The sequence below is a fragment of the Tenrec ecaudatus genome, chromosome 3 (assembly GCF_050624435.1).
Source record: "Tenrec ecaudatus isolate mTenEca1 chromosome 3, mTenEca1.hap1, whole genome shotgun sequence".
NCBI classification, from domain to species: Eukaryota; Metazoa; Chordata; class Mammalia; order Afrosoricida; family Tenrecidae; genus Tenrec; species Tenrec ecaudatus.
This window is the reverse complement of record NC_134532.1, coordinates 128,349,769-128,377,315: the sequence shown is the minus strand read 5'-3', so window position 1 is coordinate 128,377,315 and position 27,547 is coordinate 128,349,769. Positions and strand designations below refer to the sequence as shown.

The window sequence follows — 27,547 nt, the reverse complement described above, 5'->3', positions numbered from 1 at the left end:
CAATTGAGATGTCTAGGGCATTGGCCTTTTCCCCCACTACCAATCACTGGTTCCTTCAATAAGGGTATGGACAAGAATATTTTCTTTAAAATCGGTGCATAGTCTACCACTGCACACGTCATTATTAGTGTCCCTTCTTAAAATGAGTTGCCCATTTGTAACTCTTATTGTGAGTTATCCACTTATCAGATGATTTATTTTGGGATTGTACACATAAACTCTTCATAAAGCATCAATAATTTCGCCATTTGTCCACCCGAAGTTCAGCATAAATTTGACATGTCTTCTTGCCTCAATTTTGTCAGAAACCATGTTGTTCTGACAAGGCTCTGTTCAAACTGATGATTTACCCTCCTTGGTGCCATAGGCACGAGGCTCTTCAGATCTATTATACTACATAAATTCCCTTTGGTGTAAACGCTTGGCAACCTACCACAAACAGGTAACACCAAACCCTGTAAAAGGGCAAATAACTTGAATTGATATTTCACCAAAGAGGGCATTGAAATAGTCACCAAAGACACAAAAAGTGCTAAATGCTCACTGTCATTAGTCAAAACCACAATGAGATAACACATAATTCCCACCAAAATGGACACTTAGAAATAATAATACCATAACCAATAGTGGTGAGGATATGGGGAAATTTGAAACCTTGGATATTGTTGGTGGAAAAACAAACTAATACCGTTTCTATGTAAAACGGGGGGGGGGGGGGCTGCTCAAAAAGTGAGACAGAACTCCCATGTGGGGCTCACAATTAGACCAGCAGGTAGAGAAACAATTGGGTTTTTCGCGGATTTCATCTTGTTCAGACCTACAATTAATACTCATGGAAGCAGCAGCCAAGAAATCAAATGATGTCCCACATTGGATGAATCTGCTGTGCATGAGCTCTTTAACGTGTTGGAGACCAGGGATGTCACTTTGAAAAGTATGGGCACCTGACCCAAATCATGGTGTTTTTGATCACCGCATAGCCTTGAAAGACTGGACACTGAATAAGGAATAACGAATAAGAATGCATTTGGACTATGGGGTTGGTGAAGAATGTTGACAGTATCACGGTCAGTCTTGGAAGAATTACAGCCAAGGTACCCCTTAGAAATGAGGATAGTGAGAATCCGGCTCATGTGCTCCCGACACGTTACAGGAAAGACACGTCCCCGGCAAAGAGCAACGTGCTTGGTGAAGCAGCAGGGCAGTGGGAAAGAGGACGGCCATCGAGGAGACGGATAGACACAGTGGGTTCAAACAGTTCTTATGAAGATGGTGCAGGGCTGGGCAGAGTTTTGTTCTGTTGACACGAGGTCACTATAAGTTGCAACCAACTTCGTGACACCTACCAACCACCGCATGGCCCAGGAATTCTTCTCCTAGATATATCCCCCATGGACTCAGAAACATGTGACGAGTGCCGGCTGTCGGAAACAACTCAAGTGTTCAGGAACAGATGAATGGATAAACAAAATGTGTATTAAACATACAATGGGATGCTAATCAACCAGTAGAAGAAATAAAGTTTTTGTGTATGCTAGTGTATAGGAAGACATTATACTGGGTAAAATAAGACAAGTATCAAAGAACGAATAATGTCTGGCTTCGTTATAAAAACACAAGTAAAGGCAAATGTTTAAACCAAAGTTTCTTAGTGGTGACCAAGGATAGGAGGAAATAAAGAAAGCAGTGTTAATGGTGATGGAAAAATCCCATTGATTAAGGATAATGTTGCACACATGATTATTGTAGTTGTTGACAATAGACTGGACATCTGTAAAATTGTACATTGTCAGAGTTTGTGACAAATAGAATTATAATAATAACAAAAAAGAGTAGCTGATGAGGCTGTTTATGTACAACCAAACACCTCATGGGATTTGGTTCCTTGGTTTGGAAGTTTAGAATCACAGTTTCATAAGACAGATCAGTTAATTGGCCAAATCATGAGTTCAGTGTTTCTGTTGTCCCATCTATTTCCCTAAGAAGTGTCTGTGATCTTACAAACTTGCAAGAAGTCACACAAGGCATAATGGATTTCTATTTGCATGGAACAACAGAGGAAGGAGAGTCAAAATAAGGGAAGATGGAATGTGTGGCTCATTGCCTCCATAAATAACTAACTGCCTTTTTGTCAGGAGAACAGAAGAACTGGATGTTTGCCCAGCTACCATTTATTGAATCTTTTCATCAAAGTTTCCATAAAAGGATTCTGATCAAAGGTGGGGGAGATGCAGAATTTCAAATTATAATTGATTTTTAATTTTCTGGAACCATGGAGGATAGATGAGCTCCTGAAATTATTGCCCTAAGATCGTCTTTAAACTTTAAGCCAGCAACATCCTCCTGAAGTCTTAAAACCAAACAACAGTTTAATTATTAACTATTAATAATTAAATAGCATTACTGTTTTAAAAAGTCTGCCTTAAGCATTTTGTTCTTATAAGATCAGAGCAACAGCAGTAACTCAAGAAATTAGACAGGAGGTAGACAAGCGGCCATCTAGCTCAGAAGCAACAAAGCCCACACGCAAGGAGCACACCAGCCGGTGTAATCACAAGGTGTCGAAGGGATCAGGTATCAGGCATCATCAGAACACGGAATCATATCATAGTGAATGAGGGGGGAATGTGGAGTGGGGATCCAAAGTCCATTTGCAGACCACTGGACATCCCCTTACAGAAGGGTCTCAGGGAGTAGACAAAGCCAGTCAGGGTGCAATGTAGCAATGATGAAACATACAACTTTCCTCTAGTTCCTAAATGCTTCCCCCCCCCCCCATCATGATCCCAATTCTACCTTGCAAATCTGGCTAGACCAGAGGATGTATATTGGTACAGATAGGAACTGGAAGCACGGGATCCAGAGCAGATGATCCCTTCAGGACCAGTGATGTGAGTGGTAATACTGGGAGGGTAGAGAGAGGGTGGGTTGTAAAAGGGGAACTGATTACAAGGATCTACATGTGACCTCTTCCCTGGGGGACGGATAACAGAAAAGTGGGTGAAGGGAGATGTCGGACAAGGCAAGATATGACAAAATAATAATTTATAAATTATCAAGGGTTCATGAGGGAGGGGGTAAAATGAGGAGCTGATGCCAGGGGCTTAGGTGGAGAACAAATGTTTTAAGAATGATGAGGGCAATGGATGTACAAATGTGTTTACACAATTCATGTATGTATGGATTGTGATAAGTTTTATGAGTCCCTAATAAAACAATTTAATTTAAAAAAAGAAATTAGACAGGAATCTTAAAGGCCGTGAGTTTATGTTAATGAAGGAAGAACTCAGGAAAGGAGGTAAGAATGGTTGGTCAACTCGGAGCATACACTCACTGTCACTGCATTGTACATGTAGAACGTAGTGAGTCAATATGGCTTTGCTGAGTATAAAGATATACTGTTAAGGACTTTGGATTTTGTTCTCGAGGCTCTGATATTCTCAATGACAACAAAATATATTATCTTTATAAAAAATAACTCTAAAGAACATCTTGAGGCTAACTGAAGTAGATTTGTATGTTGGATATTAATTTAAATAATAATTTTTCTTGGATGTGATCATAGTGGTTGTATTGCAATGAATCATGTACCTGCTTTTGGAAGATGCATATTGAAGTATGAGGGGCTTCCAAAACTTACATGGGAAAAAAATGGACACAAATGTGATGGAATTTTCCTCATAAATTTTTTAAAAGCTCCTTGTATTCAGGAATGACTGGAATGTGTTTTGTGATGCACTGGCAAAAAAGAAAGTGTGTATATGTGTGAATGTGGGAGGGACTGAGGATGGGGGGAGAAGGAAAGAGAGAGACAGGTTATAGAAGATTTCAACTCGTTGACTCAATTAAGTGAGCCCTATTTCCACTCTTGGTGTTTCTCTGAAATACAAAGTTTTCTAAATTACAAAATAGATTAATTTTTTACACAACTACAAACATGTATTTATGCGCCTTTTTTCTGGATAATGGATGATATAATTCCACTGAGAATCTAATACAATTAGAACTCTCCCTATTCGCTGACTTCAAATAGAACACTAATCAAGGAAACATTTCAATAGCCACACTGATAAGGACTTTGAGTTTCGTTCTTGAGACTCTGATATTAATATGGTAGCTTTATTAGTTTGCTGAATTAGAGGAATAACAAACATGCATAGTAAAAACATGATTCAAAATATATTCCAAGGTCTATTATCAAAATGTACTAGCAGTACTGAGAATTAGGTTAAGAGTCACGGTGCTCAATTCAAAGTCAAAGGAGCGTGATGAAAGGAAGGCGCGTGAGCTGTGTTGCAGTCACATCTGGAGTTGGATTAGCCTCTCTTACATGAGTTGGAATCGACGGCAGCTGTGAGTTTGGTTTTAGTTTTGGACTTCTTGTGGAGGATCCCCGGTGGCGCAGGGTTAAACACCGGGCTATGAACCGAAAGGCCAGTGATTAGGACTCACTCAGAAGCTCTGTGGGGAAACAAATGTGTCAATCTGCTTCTAAAATGAAAATTATAACTATGGAAAACCTATTGGCTAGTTCTGCTATTGTCACAGAGGGCCACTAAGAGACAGAATTGACTTAAGTGGTAATTTCATAAATGAATAATCTTATAATGTCACATTACCTACTAGATCTTAGTTTCCTCTATGTAAAAGAAGATACACTGCACCATCTAGCTCAGATTTATTTTTAAGATTAAATAAATATAAAGAGCACATTTTCCAGTAGTTGGTACTCATTCTGTGCATCAGCATTATCAGGAACCCAGGAACCTGGCAGTAAATATATATACATATGGTTTTTCTCCTGGAACTCCTAAACCTAGCAGAAGAAAAAGAATAATTACACTAATTATGATACAATTACAATATTTTTAAGGGCAAAGAGACTATAATGAGAATGTCCCTTTTATTCATAATAGAAATTATGTATAGGTATGCACACTTATGTACACATACAGACATTTCTGTTTAAGACTTATTAAATAATCTGTTAATTATTAGAAAATCTATCATCAGAATATGAACCTTTTTTTCTGGTGATGTAGCATCTCCCTGTTAAACTTATGGTGTAGTGTTTACTGAGAGGCTTATATGTCAGTTATATTTGCATACAATCCATTGATAATAGAATGTAAGGTATGACCAATAATTAATGAATCACAACCTTGGAAGGAAATATAAGATTTAATGTCATGAAACTGTATGTAGGCAGAGTCACATCCAAAAACTTGTTGGAGTCAGAGATTCCCTTGGTATTTGCTTTAAATGCCTATACAAGACATGAAACGATTGTTATCTTTGTTATCTTTTGGATGGTAAGCGTAGCGAAAGGAAGGACTTTGGGGGGGGGCGGGGTGGGAGGGGAAAATGAGGAGCTGATACCAAGGGCTCAAGTAGAAAGAAAATATTTTAAGAATGATGATGGCTCAGAACAAAAACAATCTTACCACAGTGAATGAAGCAGGGAGTGCAGAGCAGAGACCCAAAGCCCATTTGTCGGCCACTGGAGAACCCCTCACAGAGGGGTCTAGGGGAGGAGATGAGTCAGTCAGGGTGCGATGTAGCACCGATGAAGACTACAGCTTTCCCCCAGATCCTAAATGCTTCCTCTCCACCAACTACCATGATCCGAATTCTACTTGCAAGTCTGGATAGAGCAGAGGTTGTACACTGGTGCAGATAGGAGCTGGAGGCACAGGGAATCCAGGGCGGATGATCCCTTCAGGACTAGGGGTGTGAGTGGCGATACTGGGAGGGTAGAGGGAGAGGGGGTTGGAAAGAGGGAACCGATTACAAGGATCTACATGTGACCTCCTCCCTGGGGGACAGACAACAGAAAAGGGGGTGAAGGGAGATATTGGACGGGGAAAGATATGAAAAAAATAATGATTTATAAATTATCAAGAGCTCATGAGGAGGGGAAGTGGGGAGGAGGTGGGGGCGAAGAGGACCTGATGCAAAGGGCTTAAGTGGAGAGCAAATTCTTTGAAAATAATGAGGGCAAAAAATGTGCAGATGTGCTTTACACAATTGATGTATGTATGGACTATGATAAGAGTTGTATGAGCCCCTAATAAAATGCTTTTAAAAAAAGAATTATGATGGCAACAACGTACAAATGTGCTTGACACAATGGACGGATGGATTGTGATAAGAGTTGTATGAGCCCCTAATAAAATGATCTTAAAAAGGAAAAATAAAGGACTTTCAGTGCTATGTCACAAAACATCTGTTTTGTTTCCATTTTTTTACCCGCATGTATTACTTTCTCAATCTGTAGTATATTTTTTTAGATGAAATTTACTTTCAGGACTGAAGGCCTATAAATGTGGAAAACTAGCATCTATGTGGTGGTTAGGTGTTGTTGGGTCTAATGACTGAAGTACCATGGCTTCGGTCAGGTCCAGCTTATTCCTCAAAGTGACATCTGTCCTTTTTCACACTAAAGAGGTGCAGCAGATCAGCCCAGGGCAACATGTCATTTGATTTCTTACCTGCTGCTTCCATGGACATTTCTGGTGGACCCATGTAAAATGGAAGCCTTGGCAATCTTTATCATGTGGTCCAGTTATGAGGACTTTGGCTTTCTTTATGTTGAGTTGCAAACCATAATGGATGCCAAAGTGTTTGGTCTTCATCGATAAGCGTTTCAAGTCCCCTTTGCTCTCAGCAAACAAGGTTGCATCACCTGAATGTTGCAGGTTATCAATGAGCCTTCCCCTTCCTCCAGGCCTGAAGCCCAGAACCTCTTTGCTGTTGTTGGGTGCCGCCAAGCCATTTCTGACTCACAGCAAAAGAATGACACACTGCCTGGTCCTGCGCCATCCTCACAGTGCTTGTTTGAGCCATCCGGCCCCACTGTGCCCATCCATCTCAGTGATGGGCTTCCCTCTGTTTGGCTGGCCTGTATCTGATTTTTCCAGAGACTGCCCTGATAAGATGTCCAAAGCCAGGCCATCCTTTCTTCTGCTTCTCCTTCTCCTGCATTTTTAGAAGTATGCTGGCTGTACTTCTTCCAAGATAAATTTGTTTATTCTCCTTGCAGTCCATGGGACCTTCAATATGCCTGGTCAAAACCTTAATTCAACTATCAGTTCTTCTAGAGTATTCATAATTTCTTGTTCAACTTCCACGTACCTATGAGGTGTTTTTAAATTCCATGGTTTGAGTTGGTTATTTCTCCTTTTATAGTATTTTATTACTTCTTGTTAAATTTTAGTCAAAAAATTCAAGGGTTTAGATAATCTTACTGCATTTCATGAGAGAAAAAAAGAGAGAGATTGAAGACCAAATGATGAAATCTACTATCTATTCCAGTACCATCTGGTTCAAAGGCTGATATTGTGAGGTTTTTAAAATTCACGACAGGCTCCTTAGTGAAATAGTGTTCAGATCTGCAAAAGACAAAGAGAACATAAACCCAGCTAATATATATATGTATATATCAAACTGGCCGTCAATTCTGACACTCTCAGAAATCCACAGGGCAGTTCTCCTCTGCCCAGCTGGGTCACTCTGAATACAACCCCACCAAGTTATACAATTGTCCTTTGGGGCAAGAACTAAGGTGATTGGTAACCTGGAGAAAAGACTGGAATCACAACCATTTGGTGAATATATGTTATTTATTGGACATTACCAAATGCTGTTCTCAGATTACATTCCCATGAAGATGCCCTAATTTAACCATTCCAAGGTATTGACATTCTGGTGCCATCGTAGTTACGCACTGGGCTGCTAACCAAAAGGTCAGCAGTTTGAAGCTACCGGCCTTGCTGAGGGAGAAAGGGGCTGTCTAGTCCCCTGAAATGGTACTGTCATGAGAGCCTCAAGGACAGTGACGACTTGATGGCAGTGAGGCTTCAAACTGAGGTACATCAAGCACTGACTCACGCTGAATACAAATATTCTGCATGGTCGGTCAATTGTACTGTAAGGTTTGCTTCATGGCATGGGATAGTGAATACTTAAAAAAAAATCTTTCTACTACTTTATTAAATTCTATACCTTTCTATAATTTAATTCAATTAACCAAAATAGTTTTAATTATGGAAAACCATCCTTTTAATAATAAAAGTTATTTTAATAAACTCTAAAAATAAAATAAAATGTCTAAAATAAGGATTATCTATCCATGGTTTCATTTGATATAGTTCTCTTTAAAAATATTAAATGATATATCTTTGTTACAATTTTGGAAAATTGAGATCTCCCCCCACCCTCACCCCCACCATGTTTGGTATAGAAGAAAACAGAAATGACACGTAGAATAGAAAGAGAACATGTCATTATAAAAATAATCAAGCAGTGGGGAAATCAAATAAAATTACCTTGGGCTGCCACAAATAAAAACTAAAGGATAGTGAGTGTTCTGAAATGATGACAGTCATCCTGACATAATTTTTAAAGTCAGTGAATGTCATATTTTCCCTATGTCACTACCGAAGAAACGCTGCAGAACATTTACAAACTACCAGTACCATGCAGATTTTAAATGTCTGGGTATATCTTTTGGGGTCGGGCAGAAGGAAGGCAATGGGAGGGAAAAAACTGAGGTAAGATCTTGTTACCATCTACCATCTGCGTAAAACTTGCCAGTAGCCAAACTGCTGCTGCCCTCGGCAAAGAAAGTGTGGCATCTAGTGGACATTTAGCTCCTGCAATGCCTGCTTGTATTTCACAGAGAAATCGATTGGATAAAGATAGATCGTTGGGGCTTAACTGCTTTGTAGTAATTGTTGTTTGAGGCATGAATTCATATTCTCTTAATTGTCATTATTATATTAACTTAGCAATAAAAAAAGAATGTCAAATGGGGAAATATTGCTTAAAATCTATTGTTAGACAGACTCTTCTCTGGATGTTTTACTTCAAAAACTATTACCGCTTGAGATTATTCGTTTCTATTTATGCTAAATAAAACTCTCTTTGTCTCTCAGAATACAAAAATGTGAGAATGAAACTGTTAACAAAGAACAGAAAAATTACCATGCAAAACATATTGTCTCATATCAGTAGTTTTAAGTGATAACAGAAATGTTATGACTTGAAATACATAATATCACTATTACTTTGAAAAATGTTTTCAGACCATCACATTTAATTTACAAATTTAAAGCAAGTTTTGGACTTTATGTGATTGTTTTTAAGTTATTCAGTGCTGAGACAAAACACTTGGATATTGTTCTGATACAAATTTACTTTGGAATATTCATCATAGACCAAAAGTCACCTTTGTGTTCTTCAAAATCATTCAAGTGTGTGTGTTTTTAAGCCCATTAATGTTCATCTGATATTTATTAGACATTTAACGACTTTAAAATAATTTAGTACTTTTCTATCAATTGGCTACACTTTCAAGTTATCAAAGGCCCTGGCCAGCTTTTGTTCTAATTTAAAATATGTATGTCTACTAGTGACCTCCAATGTTTCCATAGATTTGCTTGTGTATCTTAATATAGTTAGCCTTTGAACAATAAGAAACACTAACGAATAATTTTTCAATTTTAGCTCCTCAGTCTGAAATGTCTTGGGTTTTTCACTACTTAGGGAACAATAGAAGCTGATACTTCTATTCTGGTTGGGCCCCCCCTAGTGGACATCAAGTAACACTGTAAATCAAAGTGCCTGCATTGATAATCCAGTGGTCAAGCCAAGTAGCAGAGACTAGTATGAGGTTCAGCTGAGGGCCTGAAGTTGCTCTGGTTCCTGTAATGTTTGAATCTTACCATTCACTCTTGGTATCAAACATTTATTGTCCTAAATTTTAGAGAAAACCTGTATAAAGGGATCTTGTAATAACCTGTGAATTATAAATTTCTAAAAACTATCCTGTTGTTTTATAAAACATTAAAATGGAATTTATTTATTTGAAAACCTATTTCTTTGTTTCAGAGGCAGATACATGGATCACTATACTTTTTTTCATGAGACTTTTGTAAATCTGGTGATATTACTTCTTTGACTTCCTGAAAGATACTTCATTTTTGAGATTTTGCAGTTTCTTAGAAACATAAGAAATCCCTTTTTTCTCATATAACGGCAGTCCTTAGGATATGATATTCTTGTCTGGAATAAACAAATGAATTAAAAAGAGAATGGAATCAACAATGAATTTTTATACAATGTTTGTATTCAATAAAACTCATGCGAGCCAAAATTAGGCTTCCTGAATAGTTCGCTTTTCCCGAGTGGTCAACGTATTTGGAAAAAGCTACTGAAACTATCTAAACTGTTGTGGTCATGATCCTTGCGCAGTAAGGTCTTCTCCTGCAGAGCAGGAGCTAGTTCCAAAAACAAAACAGCAAAGGCTATTAAATTCAGGACGAATTAAGTCTAGTGATGAAAATGCAAGCAAGAATATATATTGAAAGATAATTGACCATCTCTGGAGCCATGAGAAGATTCTTAAACTTTTTTCAGTAAACTTGATGCTCCATGGGCATTATCTGGAAAGTAAGGCATTAGAAGCCACCCAAATGACACTAAAAGGAAAATCATGTCCCTTGTGGGGCTAGGTGGAATTTATACCAATCTTTATTATTATAAAAATGAAATAGCATAATATGAGAACATATGAAAAAGTAGAAATGAACAATTTGCTGAATGTGAGTCTGAGGTGAGGAGCTTTTGTGGGTGTGTGCATATGCTTATTGCTATTTCTTTCTTTTGGTTTTAGAGATTAAGAGGGGACGAAAATAATAGAAACGATCTCCAGTAGGGTTTTGTAGGTAGTAGGAGGAGTGATAAATCACCAGTGTTTACATTTCCTCCAACATCCAACTTGTGCCTCTGCCCAAGAAGGTCGGCGTTTTTGCAGTTGAGCTACCCGTGACGTACAGCCTAACTTGTTCATGACTAGATCCTAATGTGTGGCAAGTATGAGTAGCTGAAGAAGACAAAGAGGGAAGAAACGAACTGAGGAGAAAGGGGTGGGAAAAGAAGGTGAGAAGCCGGGAGGCAGAAGGAAAGATGTAATGAGTGACTCGACCACCTCAGTGAACGGAAGAGATGTCTCTGCTGAAGGACTTGGGAGCTGTTGTGTGCAAGAATCCATGTCCCAGTGCTGGCATAGAACACAAATGTACTACGTGCACACAGCTTCAAGTGATTTCAACAAATTATTTGCTTCACAGGGTTTTTGCCAGTACTTTTTTTATGTATTGCCAGTGCTTTTGAGTAATGTCTGGAGAACTATGGAAATATAAAACAGCAGTATCATTAGTGTTGCTATTTTAGCAGCAGGGCTAATACCTTAGACAAAGTGCTTGCAATTTAGTTTGCACTGTGTTAAATATTATACATACATTCTCAAGAGCTCAAACTCACTGCCATGGAATCGATGCTGACTCTGGCCACCCTATAGAACAGGCTAAAACTGCCGCCTGGTGAGTTTTCAAGACTCAGTCTTTATGGGAGTAGAAAGCCCTGTCTTTTCCCCACGGAGCAGCTGGTGGTGTCCGACTACTGATCTTGGTGGTCACATACTCACCACAAACCTGACGTGGGTCCTACTTTATCCTTGTTTTTATATGAGGACAATTGCTAAAGGCCCCACAAGTAGGAAATGGTAGCGCCAGGTGCTGACCAGTAACCCTAGCTCATAAATCTGTGCTGCTTAACCGCGCAGTCTCTTTGAGCACTACAGTAAAGCTGCTAGGCATTATAACAAGACATAATACACATCTGGAAATCCAAATTAGTTTGGCCTCAATTAGGGCTAGATCCTACCTCAAAATGTTAATAATCACTAAAATGCCTACTCTACAGGATTAGTGCTGTCGTTATCCTATTGACTTATGAGTTAGATATCTCATTTAAATAAAACTCGTTGGTTTAAGCATTTTAAGGGTTTTTGGGTATATTCACAATGTTGTCCACCACCTCTGGAATCTAATTTCAAGAACAGGCATCTTCACAAGTTTCCCCTCCCCTCCTGCCTTCCAAACACGGATCTAATTTCTTTCTTTATGGGTTTGTCTATTCCAGACACTTTGGAAAATTGAAATGATATATTGTGGCCTCTTATGTTAGGCTTCTAACATTTAGCTGAATGTTTTCAAGGTTCATCTAGCCTGCAGCAGGCCTTGGTTAGATTATTTTTATATTTGAGGACACCAGCACCCAAAATGCCCACTTGCAGCATATACTGTTGCCATAGTTAATATTTAGGATGAGAGAAGAAAAGTGATATGGTCCTGCACCGGCTTGTAAAAAGGAAATAATGTACTTAATCCAAGGTCTTCACTTATTAAAGAAACAGATGAATCAATAAATACCTTCTAAAGTAGTGAGCCAGTTATAACATTTCAAAGACATCAGATTAAAGGGAGATTTCCCATTTTCTTTTAAAACAGCTTGCATATGAAGATTTTGAAGTTCTCAGCTCAATGTGAGAATAGACACATGTTTGTACAAATATATCATTCTACAGAGCTATTTGCACGTGGATTAGCAGTAAAACCCAATAAGACCTATTGCCATCTCCTGAATTCCAACTCATAGTGACCCTATCAAGGATGAAGTAGAGAGTGTTAAGATGGTGAGGAGGTGCAGGAACGGGCGGCGTTGCATTCGGTTGTACGTGGGATTATTATGAATCCAAGTTGGCTTGACACCGTCGGACAATAACAGCACCTGTTAACGTTAGGATGACTCTTGAAGTTGTAGAGGTCAAAACGCCAAGCATCTCTCTCTGCTGCGGTACTGCAGCCGTCATGCGTGAGCCAGCAGTCCTTAGTATTGTTTACCACCTTTACTTTCTGCTCATCGAAAAAAATTGTCATTTATGATTAATTGATCTCGCTCTACTGCACCCAAGCTGATGAATCCACTCCAGTTCCTGGTGCCTCTATATAGGGTTTCTAAAGCTGTCGTTTTCTATAGAAGCAGATAGCATCATCTCTCTCCAGGAGCAAATGGTGGGTTTGAACCACTTACCTTGCAATTAGCAGCCCACTCTCTTATACCAAATAAGATCCAAAATGATGTTTTCTATACACTTTATCTTTTGCGATTTTTATGTTTCTGAATGTTTCCCATGTGGGGTATCCGTTGAATGAGAGATTGCTGTGAGTTTCAGTCCATCGCTTGTCTGTCCGTTTGCAATACTCCGGTAGCTTTCCTGCTGCTCGTATGTGGAAGATCGCAACCTGTATTTCGAGTGAACACGTTTCAGTAGAGATTTCATACTAAGAACACACAATGAAATAGAAATCAGTATCCACTTCTGTGTGATTTGCCACTGAATAGCTCATCAATAGCAGCAGAACGCTGTCACACATAGTTCCAGAAGATGAGATGTTTTCGTAGGATGGCACCTGAAACATGACTGAAGGATTGCTGAGTTCTCAAAATAAAGTTGGCCATATTGACCTGGGTGGAGTAAAGCTGTGAGGATTTCCACATGCTAATGAGGAATGACTCAAAATGAAAACAAACAGCAGTTAACAGCCATTAATAGCCAAAACATGAAATGTAAAAAGTATGAATGTAGGAAATTTTTAAACCATCAAAAACTAAATAAAATGCATGAATATTGGTATCTTAGGTATCAGTGAGCTGAAATGTGCTGGTGCTAGACATCTTTTATTGGCATACTATGCCAGGAAAGGAAAAGGAATTATGTTTCATTCATCATCAAAAATTAGGAGTAATGAGGAACTCTTACCAAACTCTTCCATTTGAAATTTGTCAAATATGCAATCAAAATGCATTAATAGTTGATGGTGGTTGGAATGCAAAGAAAATATTGCCATGTCGATAGAAACAAAGCTGGATATAGCATGAAAGAATTTTGAAAGACTAATGACATTCATTAAAAATATCTATTTTAGACAGCCTAAATGGCAACTAGATAGAATACACAAATAGGGTGAACAGGAATCACATCGATTGCATCTATGGAGAAAGAAATTGGAGAAGCACAATATCATCAGCTAAAACAAATCCAGAAACCAACTATGGGACAGATAATATGAGGCTGAAGTGAAAGAAAATTGAAACAAGCCCACAATATGAGCCAAAATATGACCCTGAGTCTATCTGAATTTATACACATCTCTAGAACAGATCTGACGTTCTAAACACCAATGACCAAAAATGACAACAGTTATGGGATGACATCAAGAATATTATATAAGAAAAAAGTAAAAGGTCATTAAAAGACAGGAAAAAATGAGCAAGGTCTATCATTTCTGAGGTCAGATAGATCTTGAGTCAAAGCAGAGAACACCAAGAAGATCTGAATCTGTGTTTTATTAACTGTGCCAGGGCATTGGACTGTGAGGACCATAAAAACTATGGATACCCTTGAGGAGAATGGGAATTCCAGAACACGTCATTGTATCAAAAGGCAATTGTGTGAACAGAAAAAGAGAAATCTGGAAAGATGTGTGTTAAGGTTGTATCCTCTCATCTTATTAATTCAATCTGCATGCTGAGCAAATAATCAGAAAAACTTGATTATATGAAGAGGAATGCAGCATCAGGATTTACCAATCTGAAAAATGCAGATGACTAAACTTTGTTTGCTGGAAGCAAGAAGTACTTAAATCATTTGCTGATGGAGAGAAGGCCCCATGCAACCCAACAATACAGCAAGAAAGGCCTTGGGTCCCTGCTTCCTGCCCTCCATCAAGGAAGTCCCCAGCAGTCTCTGGGACCCAGCAAGGTAGGCCCTGGCTAATTTCGTGACCTGACAAAGAAGGTTCTGGCCCTCCCAACCAGCAACAAGAACAGTCCCAACCATCCCAGAAACCCAACAAGGAAGACCTTGAGCCCCCCAAACCCCTTACAATGTAGGTTCCAGAAGTTCATACCACCCCGCATGGTAGGCTCTGACCATCCCTGATATCTAGCAAAGAAGAGCACAGATATCCCTATGGCCCGGCAAGGAAGGGCCCAGCAATTCCTGGAACCTGGGAAGGAAAGCACAACCATCTCCACTCCACGAAGGGAAAACATCAACCATGCTTGTCAAATGGCAAAGGAAGCCCCAGACACCCCACCCACCCAATACCACCCCACCCCACCCCCCAAGGAAGGAATGCCCCTGGTATCCTTACATCCCAACAAGAAAGACCAAGGAAGGAAACTAGAGATCATATGATAGAATTTTACAAGACTAATGACTTCATCATAAATACATTTTTTCAACAAAACAAAAGGTGACTATATATGTGGACTTCCCTAGATGGAAAACACAGTAATCTAACTGGCTACATCTACTGGGGGGAAAAACAGTGGGGAACCTAAATATCAGCAGCAAAAACTAGCTTAACCAGAAGCTGACTGTGGAACAGACCATTAATTGCTTATGTGTAAAGTTGAAGAAAATGAAAACAAGTTCCTGAGAACCAAAATAGACCTTGAGACTGTCCCACCTGAATTTTGAGAACACCTCAAGAACAAACTTGACAAACTGACCATTAGTGACAGAAAACCTGATGAGCTGTAGAACGGCATCAATCCTCAAGGCTCTCCATAGTTTGTCATGATCCACAAATCAGATGCCTTTGCACAGTCAATAAAACACAAGTAAACATCTCTCTAGAATTCTCTGCCTTGAGTCAAGATCCATCTCTACATTACCTATTCCTTTATCCATGTCCCCTTCTGCATCAGGACTGAACCCCTGGCAGCTCACTGTCAATGTACTGCTGCAACCATTGTTGGATGATCTTCGGCAAAATTTTACTTGCATGTGATTTCAGTGATACCGTTCTATAGTTTGAACATTCTGGTGGGTCGCCTTTCTGTAGAATGAGTACAAATGTAGATCTCTTCCAGTCAGTTGGCCAAGTAGCTGTCTTCACATTTTCCTGTCACAGATGATTCCAGTAAGTGCCTCCAGTGCTTCATCAGCTTGTTGAAGCATTTCAGTTGGTATTCCAACAATTCCTGGAGTCTAGTTTTTGGCTAATGCTTTCAGTGCAGCTTGAACTTCTTCCTTCAGCAACTTTAATTCTTGTTCATGTTCTACCTCCTGAAATGGTGGAATGTCCACTAGTACTTTTGGTACAGTAACTCTGTATTTTTTCCAGCTTCTTTTGATGTTTCCTGTATCAAGCAATAATTTCCCTGTAGAATCTTTCAGTATAGCCACTTGAGGCTTGAGTGTTTCTTCAGTTTATGCTTGGTGTGTTATTCCTTTTGGCAGATCGCTGCCCAGTGTGTAACCACTATACTATTACTCCATTGAGTGTGTTTTTCCTTTTAGGTTTTCTCTCTCTAGATCCATATTCTAATGCATAAATTTGATTAATAGTTGTATTGATTGGATTTCCTTGAAGGTGGATAGACATTATCCTTTAAGAGATTGCATCGTACATCAGACTAGACCCTGAAATGTCCTTTTTGACTATGAAATCCACACCATTCCTCTTGATGTGTCATTCCCAACAGAGCAAACCATATTATTTCTGATTCAAAATGGTCTATACCAGTTCATTTAACTCAATAATAGCTAGTATATTGATCTTTGTGATTCATTTTGAACAACTTCCAACTCTCCTAAATTCATATACATCCATAGAAAGACTTATGCATGAAAGTTTATAGCAGCATTTTTCATAATAGGCAAAAAATAAACATACTTTTTAAACCCAAATGCCCATCCATTTCTGAATGGACAAATTTAGTGCAGCATATCTATATATTTCATACTCATAGAGACCCTATAAGACAAAATAGAACTTTCTCTGTGGGTTTCTAAGGCTATAAATATGGATCGCGGGGTAGAAAGCCTCATCTTTCTCTCTGGTGGTTAGCAACCCAGTGAGTAGTGCCTCACCATGCCACCTTGGGGGGTTACCTGAGTGCAAATCAACAGGGTGGCAGTGAGTTTGGTTTGGGTTTGGATCTATTCTACAATAAAAGGAACAGAATATTAAAAACAATGAACTTCAAAGCATTATGCTAATTGTTTTTTAACCTTATGATTCTGCTTATATGAAAACAAAATATAGAGAGATAAAAGTAGATTTATGATTGCCTGCGCCTGCCATGGGGATGAGGATTCACTACAATTGGGCATGAAGGGCATTTTGAGGGGTGATGGAAATGATCTAAACTTGAATTGTGAGCTGATACCAAGGGCACAAGTAGAAAGCAAATATTTTGAGAACGATGATGGCAACAAATATGCAAATGTGTTTGACACAATGGATGGATGTATAGGTTGTGATAAGAGTCATACGAGCCCCCAATAAGATGATTAAATTAAAAAATAAAATTTTTTTTAATTTTAAGAAAATAAATAAATAATAAGCTTAAATTATGGTAATGGGTTCACAACTTTGTAAAGTTACCCAGAAAAGCAACTTCACATCTTATCTTTAAGTAGGTGGGTTTTAAGATATGTAAGTTACATCTCAGATAAGGCATCATCAAAAAAAAATCTTACCATAGTGAATGAAGGGGGAAGTGCAGAGTGGAGACCCAAAGCCCATTTGTCGGCCACTGGAGATCCCTCACAGAGGGGTCTAGAAGAGGAGATGAGTCAGTCAGGGTGCAATGTAGCACCGATAAAGAATACAGCTTTCCTCCAATTCCTAAATGCTTCCTTCCCACTCCACTAACATGATCCGAATTCTACCTTGCAAGTCTGGATAGAGCAGAGGTTGTACACTGGTGCATATGGGAGCTGGAGGCACAGGGAATCCAGGGTGGATGATACCTTCAGGACCAGGGATGTGAGGGGCGATACTGGGAGGGTAAAATGTGAGTGGGTTGGAAAGGGGGAACCGATTACAAGGATCTACATGTGACCTCCTCCCTGGGGGACGGACAACAGAAAAGGGGATGAAGGGAGATGCCGGACAGGGCAAGATATGACAAAATAATGATTTATAAGTTATCAAGGGCTCATGAGGGAGAGGGGAGCAGGGAGGGAGGGGAAAAAAGAGGGCCTGATGCAAAGGGCTTAAGTGGAGAGCAAACGCTTCGAAAATGATTAGGGCAAAGAATGTACAGATGTGCTTTATACAATTGATGTATGTATATGTATGGATTGTGATAAGAGTTGTATGAGTTCCTAATAAAATGTTTTAAAAATTTTAATTATCATAATAGTTCCACTGTAAATGGTGGACCTTGCATTTCAATTCAAGGCTAACTTACCTTCAAAGCTCTTTGCATGATGATTTAATATCATAATGTTTAGGTGTTTTGAATTTGGAAGTGGCTGACATGAGATCTTTGAGCAAAAGATGCTTTCGGGTAATAACTGGCTATTCTGGCTATTTTCTTTCTTTTTCTTTATTCTTCTTTTTTTTTCACATTTCCTTGCCAAAATATTTCTTTTTTAAATTGTCAATGATTATTTGCAGATTGTTATCCATAATTTGCTAACAAGTTTGCTAACAAAAGGCCACAGAAAACATTTGAATTCAAAACATAACACAAAGAGAGAGAGAAAGGAAATAAATATAATATATAATACACTTCTTAAAGCCATTTGCTTTCATTTATTCAACAAAATAATAGATCATATCAGCAGCCCACTCACATTGACTTCTACTCTCCACCTTCTCTAAAACATCTCAGAGCCAGGATGGCGCAGGCAGGGAGTGAGTGAGTCACCTTATCCAACACATGCATACAATAGGATCACCCCAATACTGGTTTCATTGAGATTTTTATCTAGCTCATTTCTCTACACCTCTAATGATCTTACTTAAAAAATAAGCAGGGCAGTAAGTCACAAAAGCACTATTTTTAATAGAAATTCCCCTGTTGTAGAGAAAAAAGCAAAGAAAGTGCTAATACTTGTGACACTCCTTCCTTGATAGCTTCCAAAGACTTTTCACAGAAAATTCTTCCCCAGATCTCCTTCCCACACATTCCCTTTGGTCTTGCTAACTTTTATTTATCTTTCAGTTCTTTATTTAAATATCATCTTATTCATTAACTTATTTTTTTTCAAAAACTAGTCAAGACATTGTGCTGGTGTAGAAATGGCCTGTCTATCCTCTCTGATTTCACAAGGGGGAAAGCGTATCAAACTCAGCAGCAGCCCAAGGCTGATTCCTCTGAGGCAGAGGTCAGACACCAACTGTACCTCCCACTTAAACTTCTCTGCTGGGTTTGATAATCTGTTACAATGACCACACAAAATTCACAGACAAGGCTCATGACAATGGTGTTCATTATGGACATTAACAAGGTATAATTCAGGATTAGAAATACTGTTCAGAATACTATTCTTTGGGTCAGGAGTTCCTCTTCTCATCTGTGCCCACAGGCACACACCTCTCCCTTGTCCTCGGTCTCTAAGTCACATAGCTCCTTGGATTTGATGCTGCTTGAGCAAGTGTTACAAAGTTCCTTTAGCACTGCTAATAAATGCCCAAGGGCATGCCACTCTACTATAAGACTCAAAGCATTGGGGCTACATCTCACCTCCCCTGGCTACAGAAAGAGAATTAAACCCCTTATCACCCCAAGGCTAATTGTTACAAGACAGAGATCAATAAGGCCTTTACCTTCCATCTCTCTTTATTCTATTCTGATGCTCACCATCCCTCTGACAGCACCCTACTATGCTGGGCTCAACAATTTATTAAAGTGGTCACACAGAACTCACAGGCAATATGCACAATTAGAGGATTTATTAAGGAGGCTAAGATATTACAAAATGTTAAGGATATAGTTCTTTTGTCTGCAATGACTCATTTAGGCCATGTATGTTCGTCAGGCTCTAAATCACATTGGCTCTTGGCCTCTGCCTTGTTCTGTGGGTTGGGAATCCGACTGCCCTCTCTCCTCTCTCTCTCTCTCAGGGTCATGTACCGTTCCACTGCTCTGCTTCATGATCTCGGTGCTGCAGTCTTCTGCTGTCCTGTCACTTGACACAGGATCTCACGTGTGCTGTCACTTGACACAAGGATCTCACGTGTGCTCTGCTGCAGGCTCTTGTTTCTCAGTCATCTAAAGTGGTTCTACCATACTCACAAGAAAGGCTAAACTGACCAATATGCTCTTTTAGTGTTTCACATACCATACTGGGATATTCCGGCTCAATCATTTGGTGGGAGTTACAAAGACTTGGATAGACAAGCCATGTTGAAACAATTTCATTTCGCCACAAATGCTCACTGGTGAACACCAAAGACTACAGGCTACAATGTGGATTATACCTGAATATAAAGCCAACAAACTGCAGTGAAATGAAATTACTTGGTATGGGTCTTCTATCCATAGTTTTTGTAACTGTCACACAGTGACTGGTTGGGAACATGCAAATAAGTTTCAGAAGACGCTAACTTGGGAAGTCATCCGTTTTGCCCATTTGCTGGGTATAAAAGAGGGCCATCTCAGAAGCAGGAAGAGAGGAATCCATGGCCATAAAAAGAGAAGAGCCTCCACTGTGGATCCCCTTGCAGAGGGGTCTAGGGGAGATGAGTCTGTCAGGGTGCAATGTAGCACCGATGAAGAATACAGCTTTCCTCCAGTTCCTAAATGCTTCTCTCCCCCCCCCCCCCCAATCTATCATGATCCGAATTCTACCTTGCAAGTCTGGATAGAGCATAGGATGTACACTGGTGCAGATAGGAGCTGGAGGCACAGGGAATCCAGGGCAATGATCCCTTCAGGACCAGGGGTGTGAGTGGTGATACTGGGAGGGTAGAGGGAGAGGGGGTTGGAAAGAGGGAACTGATTACAAGGATCTACATGTGACCTCCTCCTTGGGGGATGGACAACAGAAAAGTGAGTGAAGGGAGACGTCGGACAGGGCAAGATATGACAAAATAATAATTTTTAAATTATCGGGCTCATGAGGAAGGGGGGAATGGGGAGGGAAGGGGGGGAAAAAGAGGACCTGATGCAAAGGGCTTAAGTGGAGAGCAAATGCTTTGAAAATGATGAGGGCAAAGATTGTACAGATGTGCTTTACACAATTGATGTATGTATGGATTGTGATAAGAGTTGTATGATCCCCTAATAAAACATTTTTTTAAAAAGAGAGAGAGAGAAGAGCCTCTAAGCAGTGGGTATCAACCTTCCCAATGCCGTGACCTGTTAATACAGTTCCCCATGTTGTGGTGACCCCCCCCCAACCATAAAATTATTTTCATTGCTACTTCAATACTGTAATTTTGCTACTGTTATGAATCAAGTGATCCCTGTGAAAGGGTCGTTTGACCCCAAAAGAGGTCATGATCCACAGGTTGAGAACCGCTGCTAAGAAGTGCATGTAAGATCCCTATGGTGGAGGCAAGAGAGGCACCAGAGGCTGAAGCACCAACACTGTAAGACAGAGCAGAGGAGCCATGCTGAGACCATGAGCTTTCCAGCCCATGGAAAGAGTAAAGCTGAGTTCCTTAGGCCAGGGGACTGAGTTGCAGGGCTGTGCTTTTGCTTTGGACACTCACCAGAGCTGAGGAGCTTTGTAACAGCTGCCTGATTAGGACACAGACCTAGGAGCCACATGGCTGAGGGGTGTGGTGTCTGCCAGCACAGATACAAAGAGACAAAATAACTGTATCCTCAACATTTTGTAACCTAGTAGCTTCCCTAATAAACCCTCATAACCATGATTACTCTCTAGAACTGCTGCGTGGCTGCTGCAATGGATTGTTTAGCCCAGCAGGAAACTGGAGCGCTGCGAGAGGGATAACATGTTATCAGGAGGGATGGGTTCCCGGAGAAGGACATCATGTGTCATAAAATAGAGGGTCAGGGAAAAAAACCAAAACAAAGACTTTCAAGGAGCCAGATTGACACAGTGCCTGCAACAAGGGACTCAAAATAGCAACGATTGTGAAGCTGGTACTAGAGCGGCCACGTTTCAGTCTCTTGAACACAGGGTTGCAATGAGTCAGAGCCAAGTTGATGGCACCTAATAGCATGCAAACAACAAATCGCCTTTATCCGAGCAGTAAGGAGACACAAAATAATAACCGCATAATGTATTTGGTATTGAAGCATCATACTCGGAGGAACTATATAGCCCATTATCTTTTCATTCCAACTTAGAGTGATGCAAGAGTTAGCCTGTAGGATGTATCGGGCTGTAACCTCTAAGAAAGAAGCCCCATGGCACACTGGGTTATGCACTGGGCTGCTACTGGCTTCCAATCCACCAACCCTCCAAGGGAGTGAGTGCTTGCTCTCTCCTCCAGTCCCGATCCACAGTCCCAGAGAGGTGATGGAGGGGTTCTACTCCATCTTAGGATCCCTGGAGTTGACTCCAGGACAATGCAATGGGTCATCTAAATGGGAGCAGATCACCATCTCTTTCTCCCTCTGATCTCCCTCCCATCTGCCGGCGTGTTCCTTCTGCCATCTTCTCCGATAGTTTAACCACTGCACCACCAAGGGTTCTTTCCAGAGCGACCATTCCCACCCACCCCCCCTTCTAAACATCCCCAAGCAGCTCCCTGTCAAAAGTGCCTTTTGTTACACAAAGGCTTGACCCATTTCAGACTCAGGTTATACCCCTCAGAGATTATTTATAGGAGAGAAAGAACAAAGAACTACTTACAGAGCTTTAAAATAAATCATTGTTAATTGTGGTGCCCTTGATATTACAATTTAGTTTGGGCATGTAGCTAAGCCAATTATCTCGAAAATGTTACAGAAATATACAGCAAGCAACAACCCCTGGGGGCGGGAGTGGGGGAGGGCTTTGCCTCACTTCCCTGTCATTGTTTTGAAGCTCTTGTTGTAAAGCACAATTGTCTCTTTGTTTCAGGGCCACCAGTAGAAAATACTCAACTCAGAGAGGTGACAGGATCTCCCCATCATTAACCCCGGGATGGCCCCACCTCACCCTCCAGAAGTTCTTGGACTAGGATAGTTCTCGTGTAGATGCCTGTCAAAGCCAAGTCCTTCTAGTCCTGTTCTTGTCTCTCATCCTACCACCTCAACATTTTTCCCCTTAAGGCATTTTATGGAACGTGGAGACACAAAGTTACATAAAGGAAGCAAGGAATATGTTCTTGCCTATCCAACTTGAAACAAATCCTCCTGAAATGAGTTGAGATAGGATTAGTAAAAAGAGGGATGCCAGCTGCCAAGAAAAGAACAACAAAAAGTTGTTCATAATGCCCAGGATTCATAACATGGGTAGCTTAGCGCTAGTATTATGTTGCTAGGATTTTTCCTTATTTTCAGCACTTTTAGACAACTGTGATACACTAGATTCAGAAGCCCTCTACAGGGTCACTATGAGTCGGAAGGGACTAGATGAAAGCACGCTGGTTGTCTTTGGGAAGGAAGCAGAAGGAGTGGCAGAGTAGGGGGTTTTATGGTTTATCAGTATCTTTTTCTGGCCAAGGTTTCTTTTATAGAAAAGCTTGATTTACCTAAAGAAAGCACATAAAAACAGTTCCTTTTTTTCCCCTCCTAATCATATTTGTAAACTACCTTGGTCTTTTCCAATTCTTTTTTTAATCATGCAAGTATATTTCTCCAGAAGCTTATGCGCCATACATGCTTGCTCACCTGAGTCTGAAAATACATTTGCTCTTAGAGTTGTAGGTAAAATTCCACAGCAGCTAGGAAGATTTCTTTTAGGATAGACATTGTTGCTAGTTGTGACCTAGAGAATTAACTAGGCAGGCAAAATATAAAACCCATGCACATCTGTATGCAGTTGCAAACAGTGGCCATCTACAAAAAGTTTATATAAGATGTCTGCCTTAATAATAAAAAAAAAAGATGTCTGCCTTGAGTTAGCACATCCAGTGATATACAGTTTACATTGCTGATGCCAAGTTAATGAATTGTTACATCTACTAAAACTTATGAGGGCTTTTTCCCATTCTAGAGGGGAAAGGGAGCCCAAATCCATATATAATTTATACAAACTCATGTATCGAGTCGTAAAAAAAGACAAAAACAAGATAAAGACGAGTCATCTGGATAAAGAACACCATCAGCAGGAAGCTATAAATGGGTTCAAGGATCAATAGCCAAGAGGCCCGAGGACAGAGAGGACAAAGGAAACTCACGAAATCTTGACTGTCAGCACTTGCAGGCAGGACTGCAGAATCAGGAAAGGGACATCGATAGAGATACAAATACGACTGCAGATTAGAAAAGTTTACAAAATTGATTCAGGGTCCTCCAACCACCTTGAATGGCCTTAAGGCCCTCCAATAATAGGATGGCCTGAGTACCCCAGTTCCCGGCAAGGGTACAACAAAGCAAGTCCCTGTGGGTGAGATTGCCTGTTTTGGGGTTGGCCACAGCCATCCCAGCAAACTCTCTCTGCCTGAGGTCAAAAGTTGTGGAAGCTGAATCTATGTGAAGACACAAAATGGCTTTAGGGTTCCCACTGTAAACCTGGCCTTTTGCAAATCTAGTGCTCAGAATATAAGCTCTAGTAAACTCCCAAGAGTGAAATTCTATTTGACCTTCATAGTAATCATTGAATAACCACCTCTCATGACTACCATCTCTCATAAGGACCATAATTATAGCTTGGCCACACATACAAAACAAATATACCTTTGACTGTGACTTGTTCCAAGAATTGGTCAGCCATGGAAAACCCTCAGCCCCCATGGGTGGTGCAGTCCCATAAGCAATGTCTACTAACAGCTGCAAGGTCAGCAGTTCAAACCCACCAGACACTCAGATGAAGCTACCTCCTCCAAGAAAAATTTAAAACTAAATTAATAAAACGTACAGCCTTGAAAACCTTTATGGCGCTGCTACAAGTCAGGATAGACTAGATGGCGGTGGGTTTCGGTGTTTGGGCTGGTCCTCTTTTTAAAGAACCTTAGTCCAATAATGAGAGTAGCAATACCAGGAGGGGAAGGGGAAGGTGGGATGAGAAAGAGAGACCCCATCACAATGATCTACATATAATCCCCTCCCAGGGGGATGGACAACATAAAAGTGGGTGAAGAGAGACATTGGTCACTGTAAGACACGAAAAAAATAATAATAATTTATAAATTATCAAGGGTTCATGAGGGAGGGAGGATAGGGAAGGAAGGGGGGTAGGTAACTGATACCAAGGGCCCAAGTAGAAAGAAAATGTTTTGAAAACGATGATGGAAACATATGTACAAATGTGCTTGACACAATGTATGGATGATGGATTGTGATAAGAGCTGTAAGAGCCCCCAATACAATGATTTTTTAAATGATTTAAAATGATTTTTTAGATTTTTTAGAACCTTAAACTGCTTGCCCACTTGTAACCAAAACACAACTGTTAAATGTGCTTCACAGACTAATTAATATAACAGAGAAGTGTCTACTTGTAAATATGACTGCATCTACAAGTATCGGATCCAGGTTAGTATTCCAACACACAATTGAAAAGGATCTATCTCAATTCATAATACTGTCCCATTGCATTGTATTGGAGAAATGATCCACACAGTCAAATGTCTTTGCACCCCAAAACTACATCTTCCTGGTATTTTTTGCCTCTAGCTAAGATCCATCTAACATCAGAAATAATATTCCACGTTAAAATGTAGTCAAGTACTTAATATGATCCATCTAGTCATATTCCTTTGGTGATTTATTTCATTCTAGTCCCTGTGTCTCTGGTTATAATCCCTTTTTAGAGGCAGTTTTGTGCTATGCTAATGAACAGGATTAAGATGGGATGCATTCTGAGTCTCCAATTTAGTAGAGGATGTTATTCAAGTCAATATCCCTTGTTTTCTTGGGCGGTGGTCTGCTGAAAGAATGAGCTACCTCAAAAGCCTAAGTACACAGAGAAATGTCAGGCCATCAGAAGAAGGGCACCAGTAGAGTATGTTCAAGACCTCTGTCTGAAGTGGCAGAGGCCAAGACCAGAAACACCAGAGGCTGCAGCACAGAGACCATGGGACAGAACCCAAGAATTAGGCCAAAATAGAGGCAAGGAGACCATGAGACAGACCAGATGAGCAACACCAAGACTCGTAGCCTGTGAGACAGAGCAGCAGCCTGGCCTCCTGGCCCACAGAGGCAGAGGCTGAAAGAAGACCTTCAGTGAGATGACCTGACACAGTGGCTGTAACAATGGTCTCCAGTAGCAGTCACTGTGAAGATGGCACAGGGTGGGGCCGTGTTTCACCCTGTTACACATTGGGTCACAACATGTCAACCAACTTAATCATCTGACAACAGCACATCCCCTCACCTCTGCATCTTTTCAGAAGCACACTGACCATGTAGACAATAATATATTTTTAACCAAGTATTTAATAATTGTTGTTCCCGACATGAATCCTAAGGAATGAAATCATACATTGTATTACTGTCAAATCTCTCACATGTGCTTCTCTCAGGAAACCAAACTTACTGCCATCACGTTTATTCCAGTGGGAGCCGGCAGCGCCATCATGCCCGCTCAGAGTGGCTGCTGGGTTTGAACTACTGTCCTTGGGGTTGGCAGTTCCGTTTGTAGTCTAACAATAATTGTAACTAACTTTGTACTTTTCTACACTTTAAAAAATTTTAAAACAAACAACAAATAATAGTTTAAAAATGAATATAAAAAGAGAGCAAATTACAATAAAGAAAATAGGGAAAGGGAAAGAATAGTAGAGAAAGAACTAAGGAAAATTAAATGAAAAGGAAAGGGAGAAATTTAAACAAAACAGAAGGAAACATGCAAGCAGAGAAAGGGAAAAACAAGGGAAGGATTTCAGGGCATCCGGAATGGGTCCGCACCCTGTGCTGGTCACAGAGATCCTGGGAGTCGGGGCATGGCACCAATCCTGCTACTACACAACACTCTTGCCGAAATAGGTGTCTGGAAGGAGGGCACCTGATCCTAGGGAAAGTCCATGTCAACTCACATGGTGGCTGGGATCAGAGTTCTTTGCTCCAGAAGGAGTTATTTTAGGCCCAGAAGAAAGCTGGGATCAGAGTGCCTTCAGATATCCTGGAAGGAGTTTCTGCCCACCCAGGGGTGCCTGGGGGTAGGACTGCCCATCTGGGACTGTTGTGATGATCAGAGGAGCTAGGGAGTTTTCCAGATGCTGGGGTTGGTTCGGGGTGGGTCGGGGGGGGGAATAAACAGTGACTGGAGCATGCGGGTATGTCTCCCACCTTAGAGCAGGAGCAGGAAGGTGTTACCAACAGCAGGGTAGGTAACATTGGGGACTGGACTGAGAAACAGCAGGAATTTGAACATGTCTGGTTACTAGCCACCATTGTGGGTGTTTGTATGGTGCTAGGTGAGCTGAGTCAATCACCACGTAAAACCAAAGCCCAAACAAAACCCAAAAATCCCACGGCCATGGTGTTGGTTGGTAGCTGTGCCAATCAAATGCTGGTTGCAAAAGTTCAAAATGGCGGTGCTGTATAAAAACCAGCTGATAATTCACTGGTTCTCTTTTCCTCCTTGCTGGCTGCTTTTGTTTAGCTTTGTCTCCTAGTCGGTGTGATCCACCATTCTACCGTTTTCTCTGAGGTTCAGATTTCAGGATCGCCAGCCATGTCTCTTTCCTCTGGTCTTTGCTGTAGAGTGTTTGGGCAACGTGTCTGCTCAGTTCACCATCTTGCAGAAGTCTTTGACCCATGATTTCTTGACCATGGCTTACACTTTTATTATGCAAATATAAACAAAAGTCACATCTTCAAGTATTCA

At 40.4% G+C, this 27,547-nt stretch overlaps 1 pseudogene; it reads right to left on the bottom strand.

The window, feature by feature from the left end:
- LOC142442358 (small ribosomal subunit protein uS11-like) overlaps window positions 1-26,293 on the bottom strand; it is a 41,767-nt pseudogene extending 15,474 nt beyond the window's left edge.
- Window positions 26,294-27,547: the final 1,254 nt, after the last annotated feature.